This window comes from Alligator mississippiensis, chromosome 3 (genome assembly GCF_030867095.1).
Source record: "Alligator mississippiensis isolate rAllMis1 chromosome 3, rAllMis1, whole genome shotgun sequence".
Classification (NCBI taxonomy): Eukaryota; Metazoa; Chordata; order Crocodylia; family Alligatoridae; genus Alligator; species Alligator mississippiensis.
The window spans coordinates 168258851-168285735 of NC_081826.1; positions in this window are offsets into that span (position 1 = coordinate 168258851).

The following is a 26885-nucleotide window of genomic DNA, read 5'->3' on the forward strand; positions in this document are numbered from 1 at the left end:
ATCTAAAGTGATCCACACCTGAACCTTGAATATGTTTTTAATCTTTTATTTTCTTGGAGATGGAAATGGTTCAGCTAACTACAGGAATAGAGCCAAGCCATTTAGGTTTATAATCTAATTTGTCTCAAAGTCTAGGCATGGTCACATTCAGGGTTCTGGATTGTGATCTCCTCTAAAGTGTCAGATTGTAGAGGTTCATCAGTATTTTCTTCTGGCTCCTTCAGTTAGGCTTCAGTTCACCAGGATAAAATTCTCTGAAGCACATGCATTTTCCCATTAACTTCCCTTTGTCTTAAAGCCAGGCATCTGATACATTATTTTTTTGTAACTGGGGTGGTGGGTCCAAATCCAGTCTTAAATAGGTTTGAATCATGTTGAGAAGAAGCATTACCATCCAGGTAGAAAGTACACACTCATATGTACATACCTATCTAAGATGTGTAGCTCTTAGGCCTGTATGCTCTGTACTGGATGTATGTCATGGATCTTCCATCCACATACATCTGTATGGGAATGGGAGGTGCATGACAGCAGAAGGCCAAGCTAACTTTAAGCTGGGTAATTGAGTAGCAATAGTAGTACAGAGTCAACAGCACATCATTCTGCACAGGTTAGAACCTCAAACAAGTGCCCAGATCCCCAGAAGGCTTGAAACCTATGCCACTGTTTTATTACTATTATCATGAGTTAACTAAATTAACCCTATTGTGGGCTTATCCTAATTATGCTGCAATCATAGCTCATTATCACATTGTATAGACAGCAGCCTCCATCAGCGGTCCTTCACAAACCACATACATTCAATATTCATGAATCAATCTAAAAAAAATATACATGGTGTTCATTGTATTTGCTTTCTGATTTTTGGTGGTTCACATATTGAGGCTTTTCTCCACAGCTAAGGGAACTAGAAACTTGTACTTTTCCTAAAACAAAACAAAACAAAACAAAACAAACAAAGAGAATAAAATATAATGCTAATTGTTTTAAGAAAGGGAAGCAGGAGGATCCAAGGAACTAAAGACTGGTCAGCCTCACCTCAGTCGCTGAAAAAAAATCATGGTGCAAGACATCAAGGAATCCACTTCTTAATACTTAGAGAAGTAGAAGCTGATTAAGAACAGTCAGCATGGTTTCACCAAGAACAAGTCATGTCTGACCAATCTGATTGCCTTCTATGATGAGATGACTGGTTCTGTGGTTGCAGGGAGATTGGTGCACCTGGTATACCTGGACTTTAAGCAGGCTTTCAATGCGGTCTCTCTCAATATTTTCACAAGTAACCTAAGGAAGTACAGTTGGATGAATGGACTGTAAAGTGGGTAGAAAACTAGCTGGATCATTGGGTTCAAAGGGTACTAATCAAGGGCTCAAAGACTAGTTGTTAGGCAGTATCGAGTGGAGTGCCCTAGAGATTGGCCCCGGGGCTGGTTTTATTCAATATCTTCATCAATTATTTGGAAGATGGGGTGGAGCGCACCCTCAGCAAGTTTGTGAATGGCACCAAGTTTGGGGAGTAGTAGATATGCTGGAGGGTAAAGCTAGGATTCGGAAGGTGCATCTACACATGAATTAATGCACTGTAGTTACTGCACATTAAGTTTAATACTTGGATAACCAAGTACTAAACCAATGCTTAGTAACTGGCACTACTGTGCAGTAGTGCCAATGCCCAGGTTTTTACAGATACTAACTGTTAAGTAGTCTAATACTACTGTGCAATAGTATATTAGCATGGGTTTTGCCCAGCACGCTACTGTGCAGTGTTTTTAGGCTACTGTGCAGTTAGTGTTTCATGTAGATGAACCCAGAGAGACCTAGACAAATTGGAAGATTGGACCAAAAGAAATCTCATTAAGTTCAATAAAAACAAGTCCTGTTCGTAGGGCAGAACAATTCCATGCACTGGTACATACCAGGAACTGACTGACTAAGCAGCAGCTCTGCAGAAAAGGACCTGGTGGTTACAGTGGACAATAAGCTGAATATGAGCCAGCAGTGTGCCCTTGTTGTGAAGAAGGCTAACGGCATACTAAGGTGCATTGGTAAGAGCACTGCCAGCAGATTAAAGGGAAGTGATTATTCCCCTCTATTCAGCATTGTTGAGGCTGCATCTGGAGTGCTGTGTTCAGTTGTGGACCCCCCACTACAGAATGGATGTGGAGAAATTGGAGAGAGTCCAGCAGAGGGCAGCAGAAATGATTAGGGCCTGGGGTACATCACTTAGGGGGGTACATCACTTAGGGGAGAAGCTGAGGGAACTGAGCTTATTTAGTCTAGAGAAGAGACAATTGAGGGCGCATTTAAGAACTACCTTCAACTACCTGGAGGGTGATTCCAAGGAGGATAAAGTTGTTCTCAGTGGTGGCAGATAACAGAACAAGGAGCAATGATCTTAAGTTGCAGCAAGGGATGTTTAGGTTAGATATTAGGAAAACTTTTCTTACTAGGAGAGTAGTAAAGCACTGGATCAGGCTACCCGGACAGTTTGTAGAATCTCCATCCCTAGAAGTTTTTAAGACCTGGGGAGACCAAGCCTTGGCTGGAATGATCTAATTGGGGATTGTCCTGCTTTGAACACGGGGTTGGACTAGATGACCTCCTGAACTTCGTCCTAACCCTAATTTTCTATGATAGTATGATTCTATGAGTATGATTCTAAGGGGTTTTTAGCTAATCACAATACGCCAGAAATGGAGGACTTGAGAAAAAATAGGGAATATTAAAAACCTTTAAAATGTGCAATACTGGGATAAGTGCTCTCTTCTATTCATTATTACTAAGTTTAAGGGAACAACAACCTCAGATGCAGCTTTTCAGGGAAGGCTGAATTTGAATACCTGAATACGAGTACCTGAGCGAGGATGGACACCTTCAGTTTGAAACACCACAAAACAATGGGTGTAATATTGGAGCCATATCTTTAAAGGATTCCTTTGTACCAGAAAAATCCTTATCTGAACTGTTGATCCAGATTTAAGGCTTCTTTGTGTTGTCAGATCCTGCACAGAAGCCTTTGCAGAGCTCATACTGAGGGGGCCTTAAAATGGTGTCTATTTCTAGCAATTTTTGCCCCAAGCATTTCTCAACAAAGCACTTTGTTTTTTGTGATGCTCTTCTCCTATTGGGTTCTTTTCTTGTCCTTTTTTTTCTTTTACTTTAAATAATACCTTTGTTGGATTTTGTGTATGCAAGTTTTCATCTTTTTAACGTGTCTAGGAAAAACATCATTATCCCATTGTGTGCACTGTTTTTCATTTTCTTTTGTGATCTTCAAGTCTAGTTTCTGTGCTCACATATCACACTGAGAGCTGAACATTACAGACTGCATACTGTACCCTAATATGCTAGCCAGAACCATTGCATGATGAATCACCTGTGTGGGAGTGCTAGATCAAACAGCTTGGTCAACAAATGTATCTCATCTGGTTATATGATGGGCATGTCATTAATGCAGCTACAGTAACAGTGTTCAATAAACAGTTATAGAACAATGATTTTACTTTGAGTACAAAGTTATACTGGCAATTACTGTTGACAGCACTTATGTATTCTGCTGCCTGTCATATATGACTTCTCAAACATACTTGTCATCTGGGCAAGTTACTCACAGGGACAAGTGAGGTAGAGTAATCTAGAAGTCCAGTGAGAAGTAACATAAAATAAGTGTTCTGTATCATTTGAATTATTCTAAATGTGCTGGATAGCAGCACTGCTACGTAAGTGTTAAGTCTACTATCAATAATGGTGGTAATATACAGAATACAGAATAAGACTGAATCTTAAAATATGCAAATAGAAATAATCTAAAAATCAAAATATTGTTTGACCAGTATTCGAATATTACGTGCATTACTTTGTACCATTTTACTGCTGCATCTGATATTTTGGCAGATGGTGCCTGACCACAATTACATTATTTGAATCTTGGGTTGTGTAAAGATGTTATTAGCTTGGAAGTAACAAAAGCATATAGTTTTGTTATTAACATTACAATCCAATTTTATAATCCATGTTTTTATCATTAAACTGTACATATTCCCCCCAGGGACGTATATGGGTAAGTAATAAATAGACTCAAACAGACAGGTGTAAAACATTCCAAAAGGCCAAGATTTGTCATTTTACTATTTTTATTTTTTTTACCCAAAAAGGACAGTGCAGTCATTTTGCTTTGTAAAATGTTGTATTTGACCTACATCCCTCCAGATGTCTTTGATTCTAAAAAAATGCCTTATGAAAGGCAAATTCAGCAAGATACTTTTATGTGCATCGTTTTAAGTATAGGTCCATGCACCTTGAAGAATCAGGGCCTAAATGAAAATGTTGCCAATGAAGTCCAAACAAGACACCTGGTTTTACAAATTCTTATTTGTAAGCAATGAATATATCCATATTCAGTATATCATCCTGTTTAATAGAGCACTTTAAGCATATGCTTAAGTTCCAGTGGGGACTGAACTGGGTTCATAGTTCTAATGTGAGTTGCATCACCAATGCTGGGGATAATAAATTTACAAATAAGGGTTTGCAGTAGTTGTCCTCCATCTGTTTTTTAAAAAAATCCTAACAATTAAGGTCATGTCATTTTCCAGAACATTATAATGAATGGAAAATAAATGGGCAAATAACATTTATTCCTGAAAAAGCCGCTTTGTTATTTTTTTAGTGCATCTATGTGTGGGGGGGGGGGGAGGAGGGGAGGCAGGGGATGTGTCTTGCTCTTATTAAACTAGTCGAGTACTATGATAAGCATGATTCATTCCCAGAAATTTTATTTCTTTTACAAATCATCGTGCATTCTTACATGCACTTTTGGGCCTCTTTTCCACATTGCAATCAACCCGGGCTTTATTCTGAAGCAAATAAATAATGAATATGAGCCTGTTGACCCTTTTGAAACAGGGATCCTCCTGTTGTTTTTATTCTCTGCAGAAAACCATGAAAAATAAAGTAGGTGAAATATGAATACTTAAAATAAATATCATGGTCATCCCAAAAGGAACAAGAATTCTAAGACGTTCTTGTCAAACACTGTGGGTTGCTCTGTATTTTTTTTATTCTTGATAGTTTCTTTGTTTGTTTTGGAAATAGGTCTAAGTAACCTTAAGAAGTATATTTTCTGATATTGTCCAACCCTTTCAGTTCACAGCTCTAGCAGTTCACCGTAGTAAATGCATAGCTGTTTCAAAACGGGAAATAGATTTAAGAGATTTTTTTTTTCCTTACAATATTTTGTTCTACACACTGGCCACATCTACACGAGATACTGACTGCACGGTAGCTTGTTACTACTGCACAGTAGTGTAGCATGGCATGAAGTGTGATGCAACGCTACTGTGCAGTAGTAATGAGCTATTATGTAGGGCTGTGTGAGTCTTCAGATTCAGCTTTGGATCCGGAGCTGCTTTGGATGCTTCGGCATCTGAATCGGCACTTTTGGGTCAAAGCAGGGTCCCAGCAATGGTATCTGGAGCAGGTCAGGGGCATCTGAAGTGCTTCAGATCCACTTCAGATGCTTCGGACCTGCTTCAGCCATTTTGAGGCAATTAGAAGAGGGAAGGGGAGCAGGGGGAGGGACGGAGAGTGGGAGAGGGGAGGGAGGGGGAGCAGGCGGGAAGACTGACGTCTGTAAACAGCTAGTGAGAAGGATTTCTACCTGGCTACCTTTCCGATGGCAGCGTCTGTGGGGTGGGACTAAAAAAAGGATAAAAGCCTCTGTTTCCAACCCTTCTGTGCCTTTTGCACCTTGTTCCCTGTCAGCAACTGTGTAACAGAAGAACAGTGAGACTGAGACCTGTCTGCTCCTTTTTCTTGTTATGAAGGAGTGGTTAGGATTTAGCTTATCTTATCTTTGTTTAGCTATTCTATTAAATTATTATTAATATTAGAATTCGATTTATTTCTTTGAATTTATATTTGCTCTTTTTTTGGAAACTTTGCAAAAAGACAGTTATGTTTTCCCAGGCAGTGTTATCTATCACAGAGAGGGCACAGATTGCTCGCACACATGCATGCACGCACTCACACACATACACAGAGACCCAGAATATAGAAAAAAAATCACAACAGAAGACAGACAGATATTCACAGCAGAACAAGACACACAGATAATATATTGACAGCACAAGAAGACAGACAGCTATTTACAGAAGAACAAGACACAGATAATATATTGAGACACATGAAGAGACAGATAATATTATTCACAGCAGAAGACAGACAAAATATTGAGACACGTGAAGACACACAGATAATATTATTCACAGCAGAACAACACACAGATATTCACAGGAGAACAAGACAGACAGATATACAAAAGGATTCACAGAGAGAGAGAGACCTTTTGCAGCACAGGAAAGATCAATATGAAGCGTGCTGGAAAGGCAGGTGCCAGGTCTTCTGGCATGGGAGGGAGAGGGGGTAGGGGGAGAGCTACAGCTGCAATCCCCTCTCCATCCCAAACACAGATGCATTCTATTCCCAAGCAGCCATGACATCAGTGCTGCCAGTGAAAGCCAGGCGGTGGGAGCAGAGACTGCACCTGGTGTCCCTGTACCTGCACCACCTCCACTAAGTCCAGAAGTGGGCACCAGAAGTGGAATCACTGCCTCTTCCACCCCAATTTCAGCTCTCAGCATGAGCCTCCCACTGCCAGAGGAGGAGCTGAAGCTGGAACCAGGGATGCTGAGTGTGCTGGCTCAAGCAATTCTGGGGACTGAGGGGAATCAGAGTTTGTGCTCCACACCCCTGAAGTTTCCCCTAGACCCAGGTCTCATCCAGAAAGCAGCACCTCGGAGGAGGCAAATAGTTCAACTGAAGCAGCTCCTCCTGCTGTTCAGCCTCAGCCTGCTGAGATGGGGAAAAAGGCAGGATCCTTGCCCTCAACCCAGAAGCAGGGGAGTAGTGTAGTGTGGGATCGCTTTGAGGTGGCAGATGATCCCAGGTTTGCCATCTGCCAGCACTGCCAAAGGCACATGAGTCGTGGCAAGGATGTGAGACACTTCTCCACCATGGCCATGCTGCTGCATCTGAGAAGGCACCACCCCCTTGCCATTCTTCCTGCTGCTCAGCCTGGCAACAGTGCCAGTGTGCCAAAAGGGAAGTCCCCCGCTCGCTTCAAAGCCCCCTTCCCCACAAAGCAGAGGCAGGCCACCCTGGACCAGTGGGGGAAAGGTGGACAGCAAGCGGGGTGCGTTCCCAAGGTGCTCAAGATCACCCAGAACATTGGGGAGATGCTTGCTCTGGATAGCCAGCCCTTCTCCCTAGTTGAGCGGCCAGGGTTAAGGCAGTTCATAGCACTTCTGGCCCCATTTTACAAAGTTCCCACATGCACCACCTTTAGCAGGGTGGAGGTGCCCTCTTGTATGGGGCATGCAGGGAGTACTTGAGGGAGGAGCTGTGCAAGGCAGGGCCACAGGTAGCCTTGCACTTCACCTCTGATATCTGGAGCAGCTGGGGTGGCGATCACACCTACCTCTCCCTCATGGGGCACTGGTGCACTCAGTCAGGCTGCCAGCGTGCTCTACTGCAAGCCAAGGTGCTGGATGAGTCCCACCTGGCAAGGGAGATCATGGGGGCCATGAACCGTATGGTGCAGGGGTGGCTCGTTGGGCAGGCCGAGCTCACTCGTGGCTTCATGGTCACCAACAACAGGGCCAATATGGTAAAGGCTGTCCATGATGCCAACTTTGTTGGCATCTGCTGTGTGGCACACAGGCTGTACCTAATAGTGAGGGATGCCTTGGAGGGGGACAGGGCTGCCAGTGACAGCACTGCCACCAGTGCTGCTACAAGCCAATTGATTTCAAAATGCAGGAACATGGCGGGCTACTTCTACCGCAGCATCAAGGGGAACAAGATGCTGTGGGAGAGACAGGCAGAGCTCAGCATCCTGCAGCACAGAATCAAACAGGATGTGGAGGCTCAGTGGAACTCCATATACCTGATACTTGAGAGGCTGGTGGAGCAACAGAAGGCCATCCATGAGATGGCCTTGCTTGGGGAGATTGGGATCAGCACCCTCCTGAACAGAACTGAGTGGGGTACCATCTCCCAGATATTGGTGGTCCTCAAGCCCTTCCTCAAGGCCACTGAAACCATTAGCACTGGCGATGCCCTCCTCAGCCAGGTGATCCCCCTAGTGAGGGAACTGGAGAACCATATGCAGAAGTTCCAGGGGATCAATGTTCTTGGCTGGGGCAGGCCGCTGTCATCAGAAGTGCAAGCAGTGGTGAGGCAGCTGAAGGAGGGCATCAGGAGATGTCTGGATCCCTTGCGGTCCAGTACGGTCCACATGATGGTGGGCATGTGCGACCCGAGGGTGAAGGGGAGCATGTGCACTGGCAGCCCCAAAACCCTTGATCACTGGACACAGGTGCTGGTGAACAAAGTCAGGGATGCCAAATTGCAGAGGCGAGGGGATGTGGAAGAGGGGGATCCACTTTCCCCTGCCAGCATTCCCAGCACCAGCACTGGTGCCAGCACCAGCACCAGCCAGTCTCCTCCATGCCAGCCACTGCCAATGTGGGCCATGGGCATGGCTTCAATGCTGGGGTCCAAATGCACCAGACCCCAGCCTCGGGCAGGTAGCGCCAAGGCTTTGGTGACTACCTATCTCACTGAGGATGTGGAGCCACTGGACTGTGACCCCTTGGCCTACTAGGCAAACCACAGACAGATGTGGCAGGATCTGGCCATGGTTGCCCGGCAACACCTGTCCTTTCCACCGACCAGTGTTGCAAGCAAGAGGGTGTTCAGCATTGCTAGGCATGTTGTCACACCCCACCACACCTGCTTGGATCCTACGTTGGTGGAGCAGCTTGTGTTCCTAAAGGTGAACCTCCCACTGCTGGGGTTCCCCAAACTCCACCTACAGATGGACCGGCAGGGCCCAGCACTCAGGCCTGCACTAGGACACACACAGCTGGCAGGCTTTGTAGCCTCATGAGGGGCTATCATCCCTGCAGTTTTCAGCCCGCTGTGCCTTAACACACACAGGGTCATTTGTGTCATGAGTTTTGCCTGGCAGCATCTTGGGGTGCAGTTTCTCCTAGACCCCTGCACCGATCTTCTTGAAACTTGGCAGGCTTTGTGGCCTCATGAGAGGCTAGCATCCCTGCAAGTTGCACCCAAATAGGAGCTAAAATAACAACATTATAGATATTTCATTCATCCCCCATTATAACCTATAGCCAGATCTCCAAGGCGGCTCTGAAGCTGCAGTGCCGCTTTGGCCGGATTGAAGCAGTAAACTGATCCAGAGCTCTGGATCAGATTGCAGCCATTTGAAGCTGGATTAGATCACTGCTGACTCACACAAGCCTACTATTATGTAGTCAGTATCACCAAAAAAACAGTTGGGGATGCTACTGCCCAGTAACACCAGTTACTGCACAGTCATTTAATACTCGTATATGCAGTCAGCATCTCATGTAGATGTGGCCACTGAGGGTTATTCAGCTTGTTTTGTTTGATTCCTTTAAGAACATTTTCATGTTATATGGCTTTACCAAGTATATGATGACACAAATTTTCAGGAGTGACTAATGAGGTTGATTACTTCACTTTTTGGCTGCTTATTTTCAAGGACCTTGTAGTAGGCTGTTGGAGCCAAAAACTACAGCCCATCTGCCATTGGTAATGCTAAGTAGAAGCTGCTCAGGAGACCTGGGATAGCTCAGGGAGATAATTAGTGGCTACAGAAAATTAAAAGGCTCCCAGGGAGGGCATGCTAGGGGAATCAGACAGCCAGAAGGTGAGAGAGAATGGCTTGGCCAGTGACTACAGCACTGGACCAGAGACTCTCAGAGTCTGGGGAGAGACCCAGGGGCTGTAAGGCTTGCAGCAGCAGCCAGGGTGGAGAGCAGAGTCACAATCAGCTTGAGAAAAAAAGATTGCAGCAAGGAAAGAGTAGCAGTAAACTGGAGGCACCTTCTCAGGGCTGAAGAGGACTTGGACCTGTGAGTTAACCCTTTATGGACTGTGTTTATGTGCATGTTTGAGGACTGACTGATGTAGGAGTAGGCCTGCGGGATACTCGTGCCCTGGGAATATAGGGCTGTATCGTGTTTAAAGACTTTGTGAGCTAACTAATAACTCCAAACCTACTAAAGACCCAATTTGCAGAAGGCAGTGCTTAGCACTACTTGTAAGTCATGTCCCTCAAAAGTGTATCAAATGGAGCATCCAAATCTGAAAGCTTTTTATTTATGCTTTTTTTTTATGTGAGATGTGGAAGAAGAAACTTGAAAACATAAGACTAAAGAGTGTTCTGCTCCAGTAATACAGTACAAATAGGATAGTGATAATTAACCTTAGAAATGAAAGCTGGTTGAAAAATAACAATTTTTAAAATGTTTAATTTGTCATGGGAAACTTTCATTGAAATGTAAGTGAAATGTTTCAATTTTGAAAGTTTTAACCATATTACCCCCCCCCCCCCCCCCAAAAAAAAATGTTTAACACTGGGGGATCTGTTCTTTTCCTCACAGAGATAGTCCCAGTAACATCATTGGGTCTTCTAATGGGAGTACAATGATCAGAATTTGGTTCCATCCAGAATTTGGTTCTGTTACAAGAACAGAAATGTGCTTTATCAATTTTGTGTGCTGCCTTTACCCAAGCCCTGACTCCCACTCAGAGTGGTTCTGAAAGTAGGCATACATTCCTTTAATGGGAGGATGGGATTAATCCCTGAACCCAACAATCACACCTCCTGCCATGCTCCATGTGCATAGTAAGAGACACAATTGTTGGGATCAGGGTTTCAATCTCATTGTGCTATTACTACTTGCCAGTGCCAGAAATGCCCTGGATCATAATTCCAGACTGTCTCTGCACCAGTAAATTGAAAGATGAGTGTCAACAGGTCCTGTCAGGGCCAACAATCAGCTTATTGTCAACTCTGGTCCCTGGGAGTGCGCTGGGGACCGAAACCATCTCTGGTGAAGTCTGTGTCTGGAGCTGAAAATCAGCTGGTTGTTGGGGCAAGAGTTGAAAGCCAGCTGAAAGTCCAGATCCTGGACTGCACTTGGGCTAGTTCAAGTCCTCAGTGCAGTGAGCTAGCCATTAGCTGATTGTCTTTGCTGGCTGGGACAGATTTGCATCCAGTTTCAGACTGGGACTGTCCAGGCCAGTTGGAAAATCATCTGATTGTCAAAACCCTGTCCTACGTAACTCTGGTCAGGGCTGAGCACAAGGGGCTGAACACAAAGTCCCTTGCAGTGGACTTTAAATCCTGCCAGGAACCCCTGCTTTCCAGCAGCTCAGCCAGAGCTGCTGGGCAAGAGGTTGACATCTCAGGTGGGGAAGAACTTCAGTGCCACCTTTAAAACTCTCCAGGCACCAGGAGCTAGAGACTGGTAATCTCTCCCCACTTTCTGGGTTTAAGAGACTGGTGAGATGTCTGTATCCCACCTGCAGGTACAATTTTGGAAGATCCTCCCATGCTGGGACCCACAGTGTAGAGCATGGGCAGCTAAGGAATTGGAGCTCCTGGTTCCCTAGGTGCCCAGGTCCTGCACCACAAAGAAGCACCTGCAGTTGGGTATCAGGGAGCATTCAGTTCCCAAGCCGCCATTTCCACAGATGCCCTTGGAACTTAAAAAAAGTAGTGTGTAGGTGGGTGTCCCAGCTGTATGCCTGTTTTTAAAGGTCTGGGACATGGTGAGCCTGAGATGGGGGGAGTCACTCCCTAATGTCAAGCTCATAGCTCCCCTCGCATCCTCCTCTAGGGCTAGGGACAAAAGTTACACATAAACCAGTCTGTCATCAGAAACTGGTTTAACCTGTAACAGAACAGAAGTTCAGTGCACATAAACCAGTTTCAAAATGACTGAAACTGGTTTAAGATAAACCTGGTTGAATGTAGAATCAGACTTAACTGATTTAGGTCAAACCAGTGTATGAAAATTCTGTGCCAGATCTCTTCCTAGTTTAACTTAATTCAGAGTCCCCCAGCATTCCAGCATGCTTTCCAGCCCTGGCCTGTGCTGGTCGGTTTGCTCCAGCAGAGAAGGGTCGGGGTGGGGAGGCAGGGCTGTCCCCCAGACAATCCCCAGCTGGAGTGTGGGGCTAGGGAGGGGGGGTTAAAATTCCCTTCCCCTAAGTATAGAGCTATCCTGCCCTGATAAAAACTTACTGCTGGCTGTGACTGTGGACTACAAATCCCAAAGGCAACTGGAAGCAGGAAGAGGAAGTGATGAATAACTCTTCAGAGTCTGGTTGCTGTGATTCTGGACTGCAAATCCCAGTGACCTCAGGGGCAGCAGAAAGATGAAGAAAACACATAGCTCATGCTGGCTACATGCCAGAGAGCCATGCTCTAGCACCCCCCAGTTTCTGGCCTGACCTACTGCAGGTATCTGGCTGCATTTCTGGAATCAGAAGTGAATGTCTGTCCAACCTAACCTGCAAAGAATTAATTGATTCAGCCTCAGGCTTGTTGACTGTCTGTACTTAGTCCAAGAATTGGGCTGAAGCACTGAGTCTAGGACCCGGTGCTGTCCCCAGCTGAATCCCACTAGCTGGGTAAGGGATGGCTGTGTCCCAAACCCTGGGACTGCACCATGCCAGATCCCTAAGCTCAGCTGAGCATTAGGATATAACATGGGTCAGCTCCAACATGCCGCACATTCTATTTACAGCATGATGTAAATAATCTGCAAAGATGTTGCACATTAAATGTGGAATATCTTTTGTGGCACATTTGCTATATAATCATATTATAACGTGTGGCCTGGTTACTGCTTATGGCACAATTAATACCTAAATTGTGTTCTAAATGTAGTGTCTGCCAGAGCTTTGGACATCCATGCTGTGCTTCACTGCAGTGGTCCCTGGCTCAATTCAGTGATATTGTAGACAAGTCTTAAAACATACACTTATCTTAATGCACTAGAATAATCCTCTTTAGGTCAGTGGAGCTGCTCACGTATTTAAGTGCCTTTCTGTATTGGGTATTGGGGCTTTAAGAATCTATTGAATCTATGCATATTTAATGAATAAAATGAAATGGAAAGAATAATCATAGAGGTAAAACATGCTTCAGTGACTATAAACCTAAATCTCATAAGGTTATGCTCAAAAGATTTTAATCAGAAATACAGTGAGGGGGTGTGTGTGTGTGTGTGTGTGTATCTCATCAGATCATATATATATATCAACCACAATAGAATAAATGCATATTATCACCAGTGTATTGTAAAGGATTAATAATTACCTAAAGGTGAGAGATTTTAACAATGTTTAACCAAAAGCAGTGAAATTAAACTTATTTATTTACTGTATGTTGGAAACATTAACAGTGTGTAGCTATCCATTAGATTTTTACTTACAGCAGAGATGAAGAAACATCTTTTTTTTTTTTCCTTTTTGAATAAAAAATGTCATTTTTGATTTGGGGGATAATGTTAATATTCTGGTTAGTTTGGAAAAGTACATACTAGTTTCCAGTAAGTGATGATAAAATCCTGGAGAAACCAATATTTGAGGGTTTTTTACTATGGTATGAACTTATACTTTCTGAATTTATGTGTGTAGACATGATAAATATTTCCCTATCCCTATATGTGGGAAGCCATGTATCTACCATACCTTGTTGTCACTCATGTTGGTGCCACCCCTGGATAATCAATCTCTGTGAATGTTACTGTAGGATCCCTAGCAGTAAATATCTCCTGATTATATAGGGAGGTCATAAGCTATGTTAATTTGAAGTCAGGCAAAAGGCAGGGGAGGGTGGCACCTTAGAGCAGTGGTTTTCAACCTTTTTAGATTCAGTACCTCTCCATAGCCTTTTTTTTTTTTAATTTGGCAGAGCCCCAGTTGAGAACCACTGTTGTGTTTCCTCAGCTTAATTCAGTAGTTCTCAAGTGGGGTTCTGCTGCTGCCACCACTGGCACAACCAGATGGAACTGCGCTATGAACTCATGCAGAGGCAGACTGGGAAGGGCATGTGCTCTCATCTGAATTAGTTATCTGCTAAGCTTAAAGGAGGCAGGCTCTTTCTGCAGTCTTTCCTAGTCTGACCCTGCATGCTCCTCCTGGAAATACGCAAGCAGGGCAGTTTCACCTGGTTTCAGCGGTGGCACCTGAACCACCACACCCCTGAAAGGCTCTTGTGGTACTTCAGGATGCCACAGTACTGTAGTTGACAACAACTGCCTTGGAGAATGCTAGAGAAATGTATAAGCTTTCAAAGGCAACAGCCTTATTTGTCAGATGTTATGAATGGACGTGCAGAATCTAAGTATAAAGGAATATAGGGGCACTCAACATATGTCCTACAGCAGATCCACAGGCTTATATATCTGGCCTGCTGTACTTCCAACAGGACAACAGAAATTGGGAAAAATAGGCTGCCATGGAATTTGGGGCCAAGGCCAGTGGGCCAAAGAGCCAGCAGCAGCAAGTTGCTTCCACTGCCCTGGGCCCACTGCCTCCAACAGGCCTTGCCTGCCATTGTCAGGCCCCTGTCCCTGGACTCACCACAACCACCACTGGACTTGTTGCTGCTGCCGAAGCTGCTGCTGCCACAGTGGCCATGACAGCTGCCCCAGTGGCCCAGGTTGGATCCAGAGCATGAGGAGCCCCACAGTCTGGATCCAGCCTGGGGCCCCAGGTAAGTTCGACACCCCTGAAAAATGTAATTTAATTTGTATTTAGATTATTGTATTGCTTTCTATTTAGTACACTTGGTCTCTGCAAGTCAGTTCAACGTATCTCACCAAGCAGTCTGTTACCTATGAAAGCTTATGAACCCGTTAGTCAATGGGTGCATCTACACATGTGCTTTAATGCACATTAACCTATTCAAATGCCTATTAAAGCATCACAAAAATGTGCTCTTTAGCTAATGAGCATTAAAATAGGCTAATGCATCTTTTTCTAGTACCTCACAATGGAGGTACTAGATTTCATGCACATTACCTAAAGCACATTAATGAACATCTAGAGGGACCCAATAGTGGTTCTCAACCTTTTCAGACTTGAGGAACTACTTAGAAAATGCCAGCTCTTAGTTTCCACCTTTTTTTCTGTAGTCCAAAAAAAGAAAAAGAGCAATTTGTTTGATGCAAAGAACTCCATAATCCTGACTATGAATGGAGGAAGGAAAATGCCTATTAATAAAGAGGCTGATTGTTGGAATCATTATGTATGATGCCATGACAAGCACATATTGCCAGGAGTCTATTTCTGTAATGAACTGAAATCAAAACCCTTGATCTTTAGGAATACAATTTCAGGCCTGAAGTTTGCATGGTGAATTAGCTTCATTTTTGACACATCTAATTTTAAGTTTCAAACTCCTGAAGTAGAATCCTGTGCAAATGACAGTGAGGCAGAAAAACAATGGGTAGTGTTTTTTGTTGTCAAGCATATCTTTCTTAAAGTAAGCAAAGCTTTGCCTGGAGACTGTGAATGTCATATCTGTTGTTAAGTTATATGAGATTTACAGGTGCACATTTAGCTCCTTGAAGTCCCTTGTGATGAGCTTCAAAAGGCTGAACTTCCACTTTTTGAATTTGAGAAATAGCATTCTTGAAATCTTTTTACTACAGAAAGTATAGTAATTGCACAGATCTCTCTGAAACAAATCCAAGGCTTAGTCATCTCACTTCAGAATGCTAAATTGCAGCTACAGTACTCAGAGGACAGAGACAACATCTTCTTACAGTAATTTAAACTGTCTGTACGATAAGGCGATAAGGCATCTGGTTTCTTTAGAAAGTTAACATTCCTTCCCACCAAAGGCATGGCATTTTCTATTTTGGTGTGTTTACTGCAAAATGTTTGATGATAAGTAAAGGAACACCATGTGTGTTTTCAAGCTTTTCTTTCTCTCTCTTTTTTTCTCTTCCCCCTACCATCAATCTGGTCTCAAGAGAAGGCTAAGGGCTGTGAAGATCTGTGATTGATATTACTCTCATCTGTTGTGACTGATACTAACTTCTGATTTTGTATATTCCATTTTTCAGGGAAACTATGCTGTGCTTTTTCACATTAACAATTGCTCTTGTATTCTGAATTTTTGCAAATGCTGGATTCAGACAGCTAGACAATCCCACAGAATTCTTATGACTTATTCTTTTTAAGACCCTGTAGTCTACTATCAAATATTTTTTCTACCAAAAATCTTAATGTACAACTGAAACACCAGATTTGAATTGTCAAGAAGCCACCCTCAGTTTCAGCTACATACAGGCTGTATTTCTTCCCTTTTATAATACAACTAGCCAATTGCCCATCATGAACGATGGAGTGTTTCAGGGAGTATTTACATGCCCCATCCCCACTCACCCTTTGGGGTTGGCCATGTAAACCAGGGGTGGGCAATTATTTTGGGTGGGGAGCCACTTACCAAGTTTTAGCAAACTGTCCAGGGTTGCATGGGTAGCCCTGCCCCTTGTCAGACGCCCCACCCCCTGGTTGCCATCTTGTGACTGGAAGTCCCACCCCATAGCCCCTGACCTTTGCCACCAGAAGTACTCCTTTCAGCAAGAGGTTTTGCCATCTTGGAACCAGAAAAATACCAAATTACATTCTCAGAAGGAAACATCTACAGCATTCATTAATTTTATTAAAAAAGTATTTTGTCAAGATTTACATGTGTTTGTATAGTGTACACAGAGATGTGTTAGGATGACAATATTTGGATCTTGGGGAGCACTGGATTTGCAGCTGAAACAAGGCTTTAATCTGTGTCTCAGCAAAAGCTGCTGGTCACAAGGCAAAATGATATATTAAAAATAACATTGCAAACACTTAGGCAAGCAGTTTTCTAACAAGGTTGTAGTGTTATAGAGTATAGAGCCCATTGTGTAAGAAGAACAAGATGCAGCCAACCAGCTAGCATCAGGAGATAAAGCAGAAGCAAGACCTTGGAGATGAAGAAAGAGTCAGGAAGAAACCAGAAAGAACCAGCAAGTGACCAGAGGAGGCGGAGGTCAAAGTCTTGAGCATAAACTCTTAGCAGAGAGGAATGGAAATGAATGAAATGCATAGGCAATTCCATGCTAACAAAGTAAACAGTGAACAGAGGCGGAGCTTAAAATGGGAGGAAAAATGGGTGGAACAAAAGGCGGGATGGAGGTGGAGTGAATGTTAATGAGCATGAGTTAAAGTGTATAAAATGTGAAAAGAACTATTGTTCACTGCTGCTCCACATTTTTTTGGGAGCTAGTCCAAAGCTGTCTCCATTTTAAAGAAAGCTGTTGTGAGCAATGTGTGCTGGTGTTTGCTCCCTGCTTGCTCTGGCTAATGAGTAACAGGATCCATGGGCAATTGGATCGTCATCTCCCTAGTCGCTGGGTGCTGCATGGAGTCAGGGTCTAACAAGGTGAGTGCACAATAACTTAAAATGAAGTCTTACTCCTGTATGTTGTGGAGGGTGGGTATAGGTTTGTGCGAGGCTGTGGGTATGTGGGTTGAGGGAGCATGTGGGTGTGTGGATATGTGGGATGTGGTTGGGTATGAGGTTTGTGGGGGGATGTGTATGGGGGAGGGTGGCTGGTCTTTGTGAGGGGGTGTGGGTATGAGGGCCTGCGTGTATGGCAGTGCAAGGGGGTGTGGGTGCATGTGTATGATGGAGTGTGCATGTAGGACTCACCCTATGAACACACACACCCATACACTCTGCCTCTGCCTGCACACACACACATGCATACTCTGTCCCTGCCTGCACATACACCCACACACACACCTCCCACACTCTGCCTCTGCCCACACACACACACACACACACACACACATTCTGCCCCTGCCCACACACACATATCCCACACACTCTGCCCCTGCCTGCACACCCCCCCACCTCCCTACCCCCCCACACTGCCTCTGCCCAAGCCCCCCCACACTCTGCCCCTGCCCACACACACACACACACACACACACACACACACACACCCTGGCACGGCTCTGTGCTCACCGGTCCAGTAATGATACAGCTGAAAGCTACATGGTGCCACAGCAGGGCAAGGGCTGGAAGCAGGGTATGGCTGGGAATGAGTGGGGCTGGGCTGCTCATTCATGCTGAGGGCTCCCCGTGTGTCCTACTGCTCTGTATCCTGTCAGCTTTGACAGGCATCCAGGAACAAGTAAAGATTGACTTTTATTAATAGATGTTTAGGATTGTGAATCCAAAAAGATGACAAAGCCAGTAGGGAAATACAAATCACCCAAGTGAGGGACTAACATTAGAGGGATAGGGATGAGGAGGGGAATGCAACTAGGTTACAGAAAATACAATGTTAGCCAAGTAAGCCCAGGGGTAGGGGGGATGGAGGAAGGGTGGGAGGGGGTTCGCGATGCCGAGAAAGGAAGAAGATCGATGAACACAAACCTGTACGATGGTCTGCAATGGTGGAGGAAGTAGTTTGAAGAAAATGTATCAGTCCATATAGAGTCTCATCGCGGGGGTCCTCTTTGGGTGGAGCGGGGTCGTCCATTGCTGAAGAATCCTCTCCAGGTGAAGTCCATCTGGTGCAGAGGGGGGGTTCAGGCAGTCCCCTCTGGGTCTGGTCCGGTAGCAGTTTGTCTGGTGGGGTCAGAGTGCTGGTGGTGTCCTGTGGTGTGTTTCATGTAGATGTCATGGGACCAGCAGATGGTGCCAGACAGCATGAGGCAGTGCATCAGCTTGGTGTAGCAGTGGGAAACACAGCAGGCATGCAGGATGCTTTCATTGCTGGGGTCCCAAGCTCTAAGCATTCCCACGATGAGCGTGTTGACTGTCATGTTAGCCAGTGGGGCGTACTTCTCCTGCTTGTGAGCTTGGGCATCAGTGAAGGCTTGGTCGGTTCTCAAAGGGGATGGTCATGTCCACAATCATGACCTTCTTGGCCTCTTCATTTGGGATCGCTATGTTGGGTTGCATCTGGCTCTCGCAACCCAGGACAGTGTGGTTCATGGAGATCTCCCCCGCTTCGGCCGGGATGACCCTCACCAAGTGGTTCTGGATGGCATGGTGGCAGAGCTGCCAGGCTCTGGCATGTGGCCTGGAGCTACACAGCACATGGAGGAGGATCTCTACTGCATAGCCGCACCATGGGCACCTTTTGTCGCGGTGGCCGAAGTGGATGACCCTGTTCAGAGGCAGGCTCCCACCCTAATGGCTCCCTCCACCTCCATCTCTGTCTCCTTTCCAGAGGAGGCAGAGCCTGCCCAGCCAATTGCTGCTGGCCTTCTTAGGGGGAGCATGCACACTTGATTAAAGGCATTATGGGCAGACAGACATAATAAAGGGCTTAGTCTGTCTATTAGAATAATTTGCTAATGTCTGTTTTTCAGCCATTTTAGTAAAGTTAAAAGCTGGGGCAGGCAGTTTCACCCTGGCTGCTGACATGGAACGATTTCCTGAAATCTGGGAGTAGGTCCAGAGCTTGGGAATAGAGTGCAGGTGGGACCAGAGAAGCTCCAGTGTTCTGCACTTACTACTTCTCAGGTTTGATCCCCTTCAACTTTTCTGCCACACCTTGTTGTTATTAGATCCTTGGAAAGGGAGGCTATCTCAGGGATCTCTGATCCCATAATGCTGTCCAGGTATCACTACTAGGTTCCTTAAAGCTTAAGGATGGCTCTGACCCCCCTTCACATCACACCCATGCCTTGAAAATGTTATCAATTACCACCTTTCCTAGGCCTATACCAGGACCCAGTCTCTGCCACTGCTGGGACTTGCAGTCCCTGTGCCATCAACCTTACCAGCCACCTCCTGTGCTCAGGCCACTACCTCTGTTTGCCCATACTTGGGCACTTTGCCCATTCAGGGTACGCCTGGGTACTTAGTCCTTTCTGAGCACTGGATCCTCTTGGTTCCCCCTAGGCAGTGGACCTTCTCTGATACCATCTATTCCCAAGATCTGGCCCTGCCCTGAGGCCTCTTGAGACCACCCAGCCCCTTGTCCCAATCCCTGAACCACCAGACCCTACCTTGGCTTTAAGGCTGCCTTCCCTTAATGTCTAGGGGCACATCCTGTTAAGCCCACATGTAAGTCTTGCAGCATCTCTAAGCGCTTTGACATCCTGCAAGAGGCATGCATGGGAACAAGAAAAGGTTCCCCATGCTGCAAATTTGCAGTGCAGGGGCAAAATTAGACCCCTGGGTATCCAGGGGTCAAACAAAAACAGAGTGAAAAAAAGTGGGGCAGGGCACGGTCCTGGAGCCAGGACCTGATCTCTGCCATTGCTGGGACTTGCAGTCCCTGTGCCATCAACCTTCCCAGCCACCTCACAGGCAGCTCTGGCTGCTGGGACTTGCTGTTGGCCCTCACCCTGATGCTGAAGCATGCTGCCTGCCATGCAGGTCAGGCAGTATGCCAGCCACAGGGAGAGGTACCCAGGCTCCCGTGCTGGTAAGTAAGGGGTAGGGGGGACTGTAAGAGGGGGGAGGGGACTGTGGGGGGAACCTTGCTGGCCCTGCCCTCTCCACCAGCCCCCCACATCCCTGCCCTGCCTGGCCCCATCCCCCACCTGCTCCCTGAGCTCCCACAATCCCAGCCACACCAGGCCCCACCGCCTGCTTCCCCCCGAACCCTCCCAATTTCTTCCTCACCCACCATTTAGCCCTTGTGGGGGGGCTGTAACCCCCCTTGGGAGGGCTGTAACCCCTGTTAGGGAGCTGTGGCCCCTTTGGGGGGCAGTAAAACATATAGGTATTTAGAATTCACTTTATTAGGATGATAGAGACATTGATAGGCTTCTAAATTGCTTTAATACTGTAGATATATCAATAAAACATTGCCCAACTGATTGCTGTCTCTGTCTCTCACTCTCTCTCTTTTTCTCTCTCTCTAGAGTGGTCTTTTGTTTTAATTGTGGAGGAACAGGGATTTGGGGGTATTTTACAGAGTGACTTTGGGATTTTTTTATCAGGGATTTTTCAGTGTTCAAATAGGGAACACCAGAATTCCTGCTAGGGAGGCCAGTGGCAGGACCCTGCCTGCTCAGAGCTGGCACCTTGGACCCAGATGGCTGTGGCTGACTTCCTGGCCAGTTGCAGCCAGGAGGATATGCTTTGACAGTTTAAAGCAGACCACCACACTGGGAACATGTTCCATGCCATAGCTGCCCAGATGGCCAGGTAGGGAGCATACATGGCAGTAGTGCCGTACAAAGGCCAATTTTGCAGCCACAGCCCACTGGCAGCTGACCCAGAGGGGAAGATGCCTCTACTGGCTGTGCAGTTCCCATCTGGGTCTGGTAGGTATGCAGCAGGTCACAGCCAAGCAGTATCCACCACTGCCAGACTGCTGCAGTAGGTAGAGGGTGCAGGGAACTCTCAGGGCTGCTTCAGCAGTTCAGCTGGCACAAGGGGTAGTGTCCCCAGAAGCCAATGGGCTGGGCCTCAGAAGCTCCTAGAGCAAGTAGCCCTGAACTACTTGACAGGGCAGCCTTTTCTACTAATGGGACCAAGACAGGGAAGCTTTTTATACTGCTGGGGACAGCACAGGTGCTGGCCTCAGGCTCTAGCTTCCCTGGCTGCAGCTCCAGGAGGAGCCAGACAGGGTTATTTTCCCCAAGTGGCACAATTTGCCACACACCAAAGTGCATGTCAGGGCATGTGTGCTAAGGCAAAAAGGCCTGGCTCAAATTTGCACCACTTATATTTGAGCTGCTGCAAGCTCATGTGCCTCCATGTGTGGACATGCCCTAGGAGTGCAGAGTCTCTCTCTCTGCTGCTTGCTCAGGAGATCCTTCCACGTCAGCAGCCAGAGTGAGACTGCCTGCCCCAGCTCTGGCCCTGGGATTATCTCATGGTTAAACCCCACCCCTTTCTGGTCAGGTGCTCCCCTGCCTGTTTACCTTTATTCTAATGCAATATCTACTTTGCCCACAGGCCAATTCCTAAAAACAACTCTCTATATATCATTTCCTAGCCATCAAAAGTGACAGGTACACACAGAACCTGTTACATAACCCAATAAAGATATCATTCTAAATAGAAATAAAACTTCAGTCAGCATATGGCCTTTCACATTTTATAAAATGTCATGTGCAGAATAAGGGACTTTGTTAAATATTTTTGGCTAAGTATAGACATTCAAGAAGCCCCTGGTGGAAGCACTGTATGGCAGTATAAGTTAGAGTGCAAGCAAACTGAACAGACATTTGGGGGTGGGGGCAAAGTGGCTCAGAGTCTGCCCACACTGGTTCTTGGGGGTGCTCCCATATGCTCCCAGGAGGCTGGTCAAGTGGCTGCTCTCCCCCGCCTCGCAAATTGGCAATTGTCAGGAGGGTGGGGAAGATCCTGGATCCCTCTCTCTGCAGCCCCCCCTGCCTGGGCTGTGCTGTGGTGCAGTGGCAGCTCCAGGGAGAGAAACTCCAGAGTCTTTCCTCTACAGGCCCCCTGAGCTGCTGCTGGAGTGGCTGTGGGGACAGAAACCCCGCTTTGCTCACCTCAGCTCTCACCCCCACCAGACTGCATGCTGGGCTGGGATCAGCAGCTGTCACTGATTAGGCTCAGTGACAGATGAGGGGGCAAGGCCAGCCTGGTGGTCCTGCAGAGCATAGGATTCTGCCCAAGGCTAGAATGCAGCCCCATGCAGTGCTGCCTGGGATGGCAGTCACTGTGCTCTAAGTTAACCTTTGATGGAATCTGGTGCAGACGTTCGATAAAGTGCTCTAACAGACAGCGCTTTACACAAGTCCACATCCACTGAGTGTTAAATTAGAGTGCAATCTGCTATTTTTATATAGCTCTAAGAGCCATGAACATCTTTTCAGTTACAGCGTTAGAGGACATTTGCCTGCTTAGAACATGTTGTGTGTAACCTCTCTGCACATAGCCTTTGGTAGTGGATCTGTTCTCAAAGGGTGGGGGAAAAATCTAAAAGGAGGAGCCTAAATGAGTCTGAAAATACTTACATGAAGTCCTATTCATTTTTATAACATTTTAGGGGTATAAGTCAAAGCTCAACGTATTCCCTCAAGGACAGATGGTGAGTTAACAGTAAAACTGAAAAATAGAGCCCAAGGGATATCTGCTCTAATTTCCAGAGCTCTGCAGTTGCTGCTTATTCCCTAGCTATGTCAAGAAATTGGTCTGGTATAATTGCATGGGTTAGCTCAGAAGCAGCCTGATGTCTGTAGTAGCCATGTAATAAGAGTCTCTGAGAAGTAGTGTTCTACAAGTGGTACAATGGGTATATGCTTTTGCATTCTGTCCTTTTCTGCACTTCTGCTATGGTAATTGTGCTGGAAAAAAGACTTTTTCTGCACACAGACATGGACAGAATATTTATAGCATTCATGTAGCACAGGGCTAGGCAACACTTTTTGGCTGGAGCGCTGAAAACCCCACAATGACTACCTCAGAAGGTGCCGGAGTCCTGGCATGCCGGAAAAACAAAATGAGGGCAGGGGGTACATGGCAGGATGCCCCGCTTGTGCCCCTTGCCCCCGACCCAAAGCCCCTGCTCCCCAGCCCTGCTTGTACCACTGCTGCCCCTGCTCCCCAGCCCTGCTGCCCCTTGCCCCTCAGCCCAGGCTCCGTGGCTTTCAGCAGCTACCCAGAACCTGGACCAGCTGCAGCCAGGAGGCTGCAAACAGTTGCTGCCTCCCTGCCCGAGCCCCAGCCCTAGCTGCATCCCAGACCTGGCTCCCAGCTCCAGGGAAGCAGCAGATACCGGCGATGCTCCCCGCTGTGCTGCTCTTACACACGCTGCACTCCCGGCCCTGCTGCTCTTCCCTGGGCCCTCCCAAGTGCAGCATGTGGAACCCAGAGTGGCAGCGCATAGATGGACCACACTTCCCCCATGTGCACAGGACCAGTGTGGGCAGTAAACAGGGTTGAGCCCCTCACTGCTGCCCCGCCTGCAGGGTAAGTGTGATCAGGGCAACGAGCAGCTCAGAACAACAGGCAGCTTTCCATGTCCACTACTGTGCCCTGCTGCACAGTGGGGAGCATCACCAGTATCTGCTGTCTCCCCAAAGCCCAGGGCTGGATCTGGGGCTGGGAGGCAGCTAGGGCAAGGGCGGGGAGGCAGCAGCTGTTTGTAGCCTCCTGGCTGCAGCTGGCCCAGGTTCTGGGTAGTTGCTGATAGCTACAGATCCCGGGCTGCTTGCAGCAGGGCTTCCATCTTCCCAGCTGGCTGCTAGAAGCAGCCCAGGCTCCATGGCTATCAGCAACTACCACGAACCTGGGCCAGCTGCAGCTGGGAGGCTGCAAAGAACTGCTGCCTCCTTGCCCTGGCCCTGGCTGTCTCCTGGCCCTGGGCTCTGGGAAAACAGCAGGTGCCAGCACTGTGTCTGTTGGGGCTGGGGCCATGGGCAGTGTGGGGCTGGGGCTGCGGGGCCAGGGCCACCCAGCAGCATGGGGCTGGGGCCGGGGCCCATGGGCAACAGGGGACTGAGGCTGGAACCCAGCTGTGGGCAGCATGGGGCTGCGGTTGGAGCTGAGACCAGGGCCCACTGGCAGCACAGGGCTGGGACCTGCAGCAGTACAGGGATGGGGCTGCAGCCACACTGTTGCTAATGCCAGGATGAGTCCTGTGGCAGCAGCAGGCTGAGGCCAGGGCCATGAGGGCGTGGATATGGCTGGGCCTGGGGATGGGGCCCGTGGCAGCATTGGTGCCAGCTGGAGCCTGCCGGTGCCACATGGCCAGCAGCGCATACTTGGGGCTGGGGCCATCAGGGCACAGACAGCCTCCAGCCCGGGCCGGGACTGGTGGTGGTGGCGGGCTAGGTTTGGGGCCAGGGGCTCTTACCTGGCCGGCATGGTCAGGGTGTTCCGGCCTGGGTCTGGTGGTGGCAAGTCTAGCTAAGACAGGGGTGGGCAGCAGCACATGGCTGCCCAGGAACAGCCTTGTGCTGCTCAATCTGTGCACGCCTCTTCCCACCCCTTGGGGTGGGAAGCAGCCTGCGTGACAATAAAAATCATGCCACGTGCCGTGTTTGGCATGCATGCCATAGGTTGCCGACCCCTGATGTAGCTTCATACAATATGGAGGCAAGATTGTCTGTTACATCGTTTTAAATGTGTGAAATTGCAACAACTCATGATTTATTAAAAGTGGGAGAGAGCAGTTTGTAATAAGTGACAATTCATTATTGATTTCAAACACACTACTGCAGCTTGCATGCTCTGCACGTCCACTTAACATATTACAAATACAGCTGTGGGGCATAATTTGGGTAAGAAATGGAATAGATGTCCTGCTTGTTTCTAGCTGGAAAGGTTGGCTTATAGGAAATAAAGGTTTAATTTAAATCAATGCACTTAGAATGTTATTAATCTTTAGAGGACTACCTATGAGGCAATTAGCACAAACTAAATACAGTCCAACAGTTTAGGTAAGAGTAAGAGTTCTATACTGTATCAGGGCCTAGACAAAAAGCATGTGAAAGATAAGAGTGCTACTGTATGCTGCAGCAATTGCAAATATGTTGCATTCCACTTGAGTTACAATTATGACATCATTCCATTGTGGGTCCATTTCCAAATGCAGTTATCTTAAAAGGATAGCCAAAAACATCCTGAACTATCAGTCTGGACTATCAGGAGTTATTAATAATGGTAAGAGCACACACTAACTGCTGAAACTTCCTTAGCCTGATGAAGAGTTTTTGAACCTGAAAGCTTGCTTAATAACTATTCTCCAACTATTTGGGTTGGTGTAATAAAAGATATCAGATTCACCCAAGGAACCTTTTCTGCCTTAGTTCCTGGGTACCCAATTTGAGATGCCCTAAGGACCGAATTTTCAGAAAGCAGGTATTCAGCATTTTCTAAAAATCAGGTCTTGGTGGCTCTTGGATGGCCTGGTCTTTCTATCATTGTTCAGGGTCTGGACTCTCATGCATTTAGAGCTGTTTCAAAAGGTCAACAGTTATTATCTTTTATTTGTTAGGCCTGGACCAGAAGGGGAAGAAGACAAAATAGCAAAAACACTGCTTCATCCAGTGTTAAAATTAGAGCCGTTTTGCTACTTTTGTATCATTCTCAACAGTGTTCATATAACAATTAGAATAGAACAGCTGTTGCCCTTTTGAAATGTTCCTATTTTGGTGGTGCTGTATAAATGTATTAGCTGAAGGATTGTTACTCTCTGTAGTGTTTCTACCCCATGGCAACTTAAGAAACCCAACAGGCAAGGTAATTTTGGGTGCCTGTATTTACAGCATGTCAGAGTGGGCTTGATTAATCAAGTCTGCTGGAATATGCTAATTAGTGTGTTCCAGCATCTTCCATGTCTTGTGTATTCAGCGTACTTCAGCACACTTCAAAATGGCAGCAGGGGTGCTTTAACTAAAGCTCATTGAACGAGCTTTAGTTAAAATGCCCCTGCCACTATTTTGAAGCACAGGATACTGAATACATGAGGTGCTGTGGGCACTTTACCAACAGTGGCTCTTGGAGCTGCTCTCATTAAAACACCCCGCCACCACCACCACCCTGGGAGCACATGTAAAAATGCCCATTGACCCAGAAGCATTTTGTTACTTCTTGTTCCCTTGCCTTATATAGAATCCCTGCCTGAGAGCCAGGTAGCGAGCAACAAAAAGTGTTAATGAGAAGGCAAATTACATGGCAGGGTTGGATTAAATAGGATAATTTGGCCACCCAGGCTCATCTGATGAACCAATCCATTCACTTCTAAACCACATGTTATTAGAAATCCTGCCCTCTGTTCTCAAGATATCATTCCCTATAGTTTTGAACTGACTGCACTTGAGTTATCTGTATTTGTGCACATGCCTCTGTCTCCATTTGTCCTAGCCCAGCTCTTTCCACAACAGCTAAATTCATTTTTAAGATAATTAGCACTATTTAATTCATGCCTATTTTAATTTTATTCTTGAACAACAATTTCAAATTTAGCAAAAGTATCATCAGAAAATAAAACCAAGGAAGGCCAAGCTGGGTGGTGTGAAATAAGTAAGGTAGT